Genomic DNA, 8,625 nt, shown 5'->3' with positions numbered 1-8,625 from the left:
GCAGGCTCAGGGGAACTGCAGCAGGTTCCTCCGATCCTCTGCCATCCTCCGGCACACCTGGCCAAACCCCCTGCCTCAGCAGCAGCGTGAAGGCCCGCCACTGCCAAGCGCTGCTGCACTTGGTCAGCCTTGGGAAGACCAAGCTGACGGCAACCCATGTGTTGGCCAAACTCCAGGAGCAGGAGAGGATTTGGCTGACCCCCAGAGGCCTCAGAGTCGGAGAGGTGGTGGCCGACAATGGGGCCAATCTGGTTGCCGCAATACACAGGGGAAACCTGACCCACATCCCCTGTCTTGCCCACGTGCTGAACCTGGTGGTGCAGAAGTTCCTGCGCACCTACCAGGGGATGGGCGAACTGCTGGAAACGGCAAGGAATGTTGTGCGTCACTTCCGGCGCTCGGCTGCAGCCTGTGCGAGCCTGGAAGACGTGCAAAAGGAGCTGGATCTGCCACGCCATCGGCTGATCCTTGACGTTCCGACTCGCTGGAACTCCACCCTGGCGATGTTGGAGCGTCTGGTTGAACAGAGGCACGCTGTCAAACAGTACCTTGCCCTGGCCACTGTTTCCGCAGCTCTGAGAAGGGACAAGACCAGCAACTTCCCGTCCATCGTCCCCGATGATGACTGGAGGCACATGCAGCAGGTGTGCTTAGTGCTGGCTCCCTTCCTGCAGGCCACAAACATGGTGAGCAGGGACCATGCTATGGTCTGCGAGTGGGTGCCCCTGGTTTCTCTGCTGAACAGGGCCCTCGATGCTTTGCTGGAACAGGGAGCGGCAGCCTTGGACCAGCAGGAGCGGCAACCAGCTGCGCAGTCCACCTCTGAGGGGGAGGAGGAGGAGGACTTGGTGGAGGTCCCTGACCTGGCTGCTGATGAGGGGGATCAGCACAGCGCAGCTGAGTTGGTGCGGGGGTGGAGAGAGGATGAGGCAGCAGAGGAGGAGGATGAGGACAGCACTGACGTCGATGTGCCAGCAGACGTGGCCCGCCTCTTCCCAATGGCAGCGCACATGCTGACGTGCCTGCGCAGGGACCCCAGGGTGATCCAGATGAAGCAGAGGGAGGACATCTGGATCAGCATGATGTTGGACCCACGCCTCAAGGGGAAGTTGAGCCAGTTCCTGCCGCCTGCAGGAGGAGACCCAGCGCAACAAATAAGGAGCTTGCAGCAGGCCCTTGTTGAGCGCTTGGAGGAAGCCTTCCCCCAGCCTTCCACCCCCACTGTCCAGCAGCCAGCACAGAGGCAGCAGCAGGTGCCTGCATCCAGCAGCAGCAAGCGCCCCACAGACCTGCTGTCTCTCAGCCACGAGCTCTACAGGACTGTAGAGGCTCCGGCAGCAGTGACTAGAGAGGAGATGCATGCAGCAGCATCCTCCTCCGGTCACAGCCAGCGCCTGACCCGCATGGTGGCTGACTACATGGGGTCGTACAGCGGGCTTGACAGCGATGCCCCTGTTGATCCCATGGAGTATTGGGTCAAGCGCATGGAGATCTGGAGCGAGCTGGCGCAGTACGCCCTGGAAGTGCTGTCCTGCCCCCCTTCCAGCGTGCTGTCCGAGCGCTGCTTCAGTGCAGCTGGTGGCGTGGTCACCGAGAAACGCTCACGTCTGTCTCACAAGTCTGTGGACAGACTGACGTTTCTCAAGATGAACCAGGCGTGGGTGGAAGGCGAGTTCCTGGCCCCTGTTGTCGGCGAGAGGGGGACATGAACTGGCTGCCGGAACCATCGTTAATGTGCCTTACCACCCTTTACCACCTCCTGGCTCCTGCTCACTAAGCCAGCCTGGTTCACTTTGACTATTACGTCGCCTGCAGCCACACATTTTACACCTACAGTGGGCTGCTGTGTACTGCCCTTCTGCTGTCTGTCTGTGTTTCCCACTGCCAGGGTACACAGATGATTTACCTTCTGCTGCCACTCTGCCACCAGCTATTACGTCAAACAATAGCTATATTGGTTGCAAAACCAAAAACCAAAAAACCATAAAAAAAAAAAAAGGTTTAATTTTTCTGAGGTGCCCGGGTTGAAAACTGTGTTGTCCCAGTTGTGTATTGGACACAATGTGGGCTGCACGACCGCTGTCTGGGACCTCCTGTTGTGTTTATTTACAGCCCTGGTATCACCGCTAGGTACCAGGGCTATTATGTCACGCTGCCTACCTGCTGCCACACTCACACTGCTCCTCCATACCTCCTCCTGCTGCTGCTGCTGCTGTCTGTCTGTGTTTCCCACTGCCAGGGTACACAGATGATTTACCTTCTGCTGCCACTCTGCCACCAGCTATTACGTCAAACAATAGCTGCTCGCCTACTCCTCCATTCCTCCTCCTGCTGCTGCTGTCTGTCTGTCTGTGTTTCCCACTGCCAGGGTACACAGATGATTTACCTTCTGCTGCCACTCTGCCACCAGCTATTACGTCAAACAATAGCTATATTGGTTGCAAAACCAAAAACCAAAAAACCATAAAAAAAAAAAAAAGGTTTAATTTTTCTGAGGTGCCCGTGTTGAAAACTGTGTTGTCCCAGTTGTGTATTGGACACAATGTGGGCTGCAGGACCGCTGTCTGGGACCTCCTGTTGTGTTTATTTACAGCCCTGGTATCACCGCTAGGTACCAGGGCTATTATGTCACGCTGCCTACCTGCTGCCACACTCACACTGCTCCTCCATACCTCCTCCTGCTGCTGCTGCTGCTGTCTGTCTGTGTTTCCCACTGCCAGGGTACACAGATGATTTACCTTCTGCTGCCACTCTGCCACCAGCTATTACGTCAAACAATAGCTGCTCGCCTACTCCTCCATTCCTCCTCCTGCTGCTGCTGTCTGTCTGTCTGTGTTTCCCACTGCCAGGGTACACAGATGATTTACCTTCTGCTGCCACTCTGCCACCAGCTATTACGTCAAACAATAGCTATATTGGTTGCAAAACCAAAAACCAAAAAACCATAAAAAAAAAAAAAAAGGTTTAATTTTTCTGAGGTGCCCGGGTTGAAAACTGTGTTGTCCCAGTTGTGTATTGGACACAATGTGGGCTGCACGACCGCTGTCTGGGACCTCCTGTTGTGTTTATTTACAGCCCTGGTATCACCGCTAGGTACCAGGGCTATTATGTCACGCTGCCTACCTGCTGCCACACTCACACTGCTCCTCCATACCTCCTCCTGCTGCTGCTGCTGCTGTCTGTCTGTGTTTCCCACTGCCAGGGTACACAGATGATTTACCTTCTGCTGCCACTCTGCCACCAGCTATTACGTCAAACAATAGCTGCTCGCCTACTCCTCCATTCCTCCTCCTGCTGCTGCTGTCTGTCTGTCTGTGTTTCCCACTGCCAGGGTACACAGATGATTTACCTTCTGCTGCCACTCTGCCACCAGCTATTACGTCAACCAATAGCTATATTGGTTGCAAAACCAAAAACCAAAAAACCATAAAAAAAAAAAAAGGTTTAATTTTTCTGAGGTGCCCGGGTTGAAAACTGTGTTGTCCCAGTTGTGTATTGGACACAATGTGGGCTGCACGACCGCTGTCTGGGACCTCCTGTTGTGTTTATTTACAGCCCTGGTATCACCGCTAGGTACCAGGGCTATTATGTCACGGCGAGCTGCCTGCCTCATTGACTGCCTGCTGCCACACACTCATCCTCCTCCTCCTGCTGCTGAATTTACCTCCTGCTGTCTTTGTGTTTCCACTGCCAGGGAGCACATACAATGGCGCTTCCAACATGCGTGCGCCCACCAGCTATTTGTTACGCTCAAAAATAGATGCATTTCTTTAAAAAAAAAATTGAAAAGAGAAATACGAGAAGAAGAAGAAGAAGAAGAAGAAGAAGAAGAAGAAGAAGAAGAAGAAGAAGAAGAAGAAGAAGAAGAAGAAGAAGAAGAAGAAACAGTAACACTACTGAACAAAATTAAGGACACAACTTCTCTTTCCACATTTTTTTTTTAAAGGAACATCCCCACATAATCACTTGCTGTTGTTACTTGGAAAAAAAGAGGTTTCTTGCATCATTCACCCTCAAAACAAGTGTTGGAAGCTATTTAAGGCCAATTCGAATAGTCAGCTCGAATAGTTAGCTCGAATACCGACTCGAATAGTGAGCTCGAAGTCCGAGGTCGAATCGAATAGTAAAAATTATTCGACTCGAATATTCGAATGACCTCGAATAATTTACTATTCGAATTCGACCAAACTCGAATTTTAAAAAGGGGTATTTGAGCACCACTGGTTACATCCCTGGATGTAGTATCATGAGAATTGTTGAACGTATTAACCAATAATCATCCCAGGAGTCCAATTATTTAGACTTTGCCTAAAATTTATAAGGATCTGTATAGGCTTACTATGTCTGCTGTTAATTCTCTGATGACTTGCTGATATGAACTAGTGACTATTGTTTGAAACATAACTCATTTTCTACAATATCTTTCTTCTACACAGATTCAGGATATTGAATTGATAGTTGGTTTAGATGTGATTCATGTGTATGCTAATATCAGTCATTCAGATCTATTTTCGATGAGGCTAAGCTCATCGGACACTTCAGGGGAGAATGCAGCTACACTGAGAAAGGATGGGAAATGTTGAGGCTTGTTTCTAGTGAAGCTCAGTTGGAAAAAAAAACCCACAATGAAGTGCCTCAGGAAGCTTTCATCTTAGATCAATGGACCAATGGGGAACCCCACAAGGAAATCAAAAGATGTTTATAATGAAGCTTGTGTTTGGGCTGTCTTTTCAGTGTTGCAGTGGGACAGTTACTCATCAGCACTCCTCAATCAACATGTTTAGATCCCCTCTAAGGATTTCAATGCTTGGTACAAGTAATTAGATGTAGATTACACCATACGACAGTAAGAAAATATTTTTATTATTTTTTAAGGAAATATCTTTGCTTTGATTGACCATTTCCATCATCTAAAATCGCTAACTGAATTCGGAGACAAGATTGATAAAAAATAAATTCAAGGGAGTTCTTGGCCAGATGAGATGATTTTCACTTGGCACTGTTTCCTTAACTGAACCATGTAAATTCCCATATAACTATTTCATTGTTATAACAATTGCCGGTGTTGAAGAGGAACTGTAACCAAGGATTGAACTCAATCCCAATCAGTAGCTGTAGTAGTTGCCCCTTTTCCATGAGTACTCTTTACCTTTTTGCGATTAGATCATCGGGGGGAGTCTGTATGGCTGATGTTGTGGTGAAGCCCCTTCTACAGTGTGATGTCAGGACCTAGGTTCTGACAGTTCCCTGTCTGTTGGCCTTGTTGCATTTTGGCAAATTACAGGTGTTTCCAACTTCCAAGCAACCAGTATCTCCCTCTGTGCATATGTACAGTATATCTAGAAAAAAAACCTTTTAGCCTATCGCATTGTTAGGGGGTGTGGTTATAGTTAATGGCAGTTAGTGGTGTCTGTTTTTTTTATGTCTGCCAGTAGTAAGGATGATTACATGCAGGCTGGTTGTTAATGAAACATTATGAATAAATTACATGGCAAATATCACATTTTTTTTTATCTCTCTTCTATTTTTTAGCTTCTCAGTTTGCAATGTATCGATTTATTTAATATTATTAAGTTCCTCTTTAAGGCTGGTTTCACAGTGGGACGTTAAAGTCCCACGTGACAGCAGCCAGTAACACAGCCTAACTCACAGCACTGTAAAATCAATGTGCTGTTCACAGTGCACACGTTGCGTTACATAGTAACACAGCACGTTTAAACAAAGTACTGCATGCTGTACTTTGTTTAAACGTGCTGTGTTACTATGTAACGCAACGTGTGCACTGTGAACAGCACATTGATTTTACAGTGCTGTGAGTTAGGCTGTGTTATACTGGGCTAAGCCACGTTAGACTGTTTGCACATGCTCAGTAATGTTGGAGGAGGAGGTCTACCCTCCTCCTCCGCGGCCAGCCACATGGCTAATTAATATTCACTGCACTGTGGTGACTCGTGTTAGGACTGTAGTGTTGTCCGGATCATGAACGAATCGTTCATTTGATTCGGATCTTTTTTGTGAGTCGAATCATCCGGATCATCACAATGAAAGTCCTGTCCTGCTAGTCATTTCACCCAGTCTGCTTCCCTAGTAAAATGATTCAAATGATTCGTTTCAAAGATCCGGATCTTTTCAATGATCCGATTCAAATTATCCGAATCCTTAAAAAGATCCCGACTTCCTATCAGTAACCTGTAGCGGCTGCTTTGAGAGCTGCATAACACAGCTCAATCTGACGTCCAACTTCAACACCACCATGCGTTGCGTTAGGGGCACGTTATTTGACCATAACGTCCCCTAAAACGCAACGTCTTGGTGGGAAAGTAGCCTTAATGCTGGCAGTTGTTATTGTACTGGTCTCACAGAGCAATAATAGCTCAGGGAAGTTTTGATCTTTCACTGCTCTGTCCAATGCAAAAAGATTAGCTGGGATTTCAATGTCCTGATTTTATTTTTAGGCTATTGCTTGACATTTATCTAAAGTAACTGAAGATACAGTATGAGAACACATTCCACAACCAATAAAATACACATCATATGCTCATCCTCTTATCCCATTTTTAGGCCTTGAACAAACAGAGACAAACTCAACTTGTGATAAGTAGATATTTATTACAGTCTTGAGAAGTATTTCTGGTAACAAGTCACAGTTAAAGCAGAAAATGTTCCATAAAAAAATATGTACAATGTATTACCTGCCGTATCAAATCCAAAATAATTGACTGTGCTTTGCATTCTACTATACACAGCACACAGGCAAGTCCTATATGTCTGTGCCAAAGTCTACCTCTGTGGGTATATCCAGAACATGAGTAATTAATGTGCAAAGAGCCAAAATTCACCGCAACCAATCAGAAATCGCCATTCACTCGTATGTTTTCAGTAAACCAAAATCTGAAGAATTGCTGTGGGATAGGGAAAAGTAGTGGTCAATGATAAAACTAAAGTACAGTAACACATAGCAACCATCTCTATATCCAAACACAATCTGCACAGGTAATGGTTAATAGTCTGGCTGAGCTATTATAATCACATGAATATAAATCTGAAACGATTATGCATGGTTCATTAGCATCCCTTTATACATAGCCAGCACAAATCAAACCTACTTTTATTAAATATAGTACGGTTGTGCTAAATTATAAATATGCAACTATGTGTAGGCTTGGATCATGGGGATCCCACAGTTCCATATCAGACTGAGCAAGTGGAGGCTTTATGTGATAAAGAATTAATGTTCTCAAGCATAATGAATTCAACCCAGATTTGTGAAACAATGTTTTTGTTTAGATTGGCTGTACTATCAATTTCAAAGCATTCAGTTATTGCCTAGATATAGGGACTTCTTCACAACTATATTTAACTGACACAATAGTTTTGACCTAGCGTATTATTCTGATAAGGTGAGAGTGGAATGTCTTTGTCAGTTGAATATAGTTGTGGAGAGGATTGTATACCTCCATCCTTACATCTAGACAACAGCAAAATGCTTCAACTTGGTAGATGAAGCTAAACTAAACAAAAATGCTCTCATTTTCATTTCACAAACTCTTTATATGTGAAACTGAAATGTTTCCTCTAAAGCATACCGGAAGTGAATGTAACATGATAAGACAACCGTATATAGAATACTAGCCCTACTAAGAAATTGCCTGGAGTTCATGTCAGTATTCTGCAACAGCAAGTGTTTTCTATGCAAATGAGCTTGCTAATCAGGTTGTTAAATTCAGCCCAGTTTCCTATAAGGTAAATAGAAGCCAAACACATTTTCATTGTCTGAAGAGTCATTATTTCTGTTTGTTTTGCAGCTCAACAAAGCAGACTTTACATCAAGCTGTCATGGCTGTCGTTTAGAATACAGTCTTATAAATGAGACCCTTAAATTGAAAAAAATAAATAAAGGACTCAGTTTTATGTTACTAATATTCTATATACCATTAGTAAAACAAAACATATACAATTAATCTCAATAGTTTCACTTCAGATTTGCTTTAACTTATGTAACATGAAATAACCTAAAATTCTCCACGTGGCTTCCTCCTGCTAATATTCATGTGCACAACAATCCAGTCACCCAGCAATCCAAAGAAACAGACAATCCATTTGTATCTATAAATCAATTCACGCTTAACCGATTCTCATTTGCATTCAATCAACCTTCTTGAGATTCAGTTGTAGAGAAAAAAGGCAAATTGGAGATTTCAGTGCAATAAACCTCAAAAATCAATCAACTGAAATTAAAAGAAAAAACATGTTTTTATGATCATATTCTCAACTGGAATTGTGTGTGCAATGTTAGTTCAATTGGAAGCTCATCAAAATTGTGTATCCAATGGAATACATAAAATCTTTTTAAAAAAATGATGACTTCCAATCACATTACAAAGAAACATCCCCAAATTGTTGGTGTGTGGTTGGCATTTGGGAAGTCAGTGAAAGATGGTCAGTGATTGGCTGTTGCATTTGGCCAGCATCATTGTTCCATGTATTGACTTTTTTTTACAAGTCCAACAGGGATGGGCTGCCATTTAGTGCAACAAATCAATATGAATGAGATGGCAGTTGAGGGATTCTCTAGGAAATAGTGACTGTTGTGGTATGAGGCACACTTGTGGCATTTGCATGAAT

General features: G+C 44.8%; 1 protein-coding gene across 1 annotated transcript in view; it reads right to left on the bottom strand.

The window, feature by feature from the left end:
- Window positions 1-6,608: 6,608 nt before the first annotated feature.
- Window positions 6,609-8,625, bottom strand: part of FAM107A (family with sequence similarity 107 member A) — a 355,309-nt gene continuing 353,292 nt past the window's right edge. The window contains exon 7 of the mRNA XM_068253756.1: window positions 6,609-6,902. The gene's annotated coding sequence lies outside the window, so the exon portion shown is untranslated. The remainder of the gene's footprint in view (window positions 6,903-8,625) is intronic.

This window comes from Hyperolius riggenbachi, chromosome 9, assembly GCF_040937935.1.
Source record: "Hyperolius riggenbachi isolate aHypRig1 chromosome 9, aHypRig1.pri, whole genome shotgun sequence".
Taxonomy (NCBI): domain Eukaryota; kingdom Metazoa; phylum Chordata; class Amphibia; order Anura; family Hyperoliidae; genus Hyperolius; species Hyperolius riggenbachi.
The sequence above is the reverse complement of the archived record's forward strand: the minus strand, read 5'-3'. Positions and strand labels throughout refer to the sequence as shown.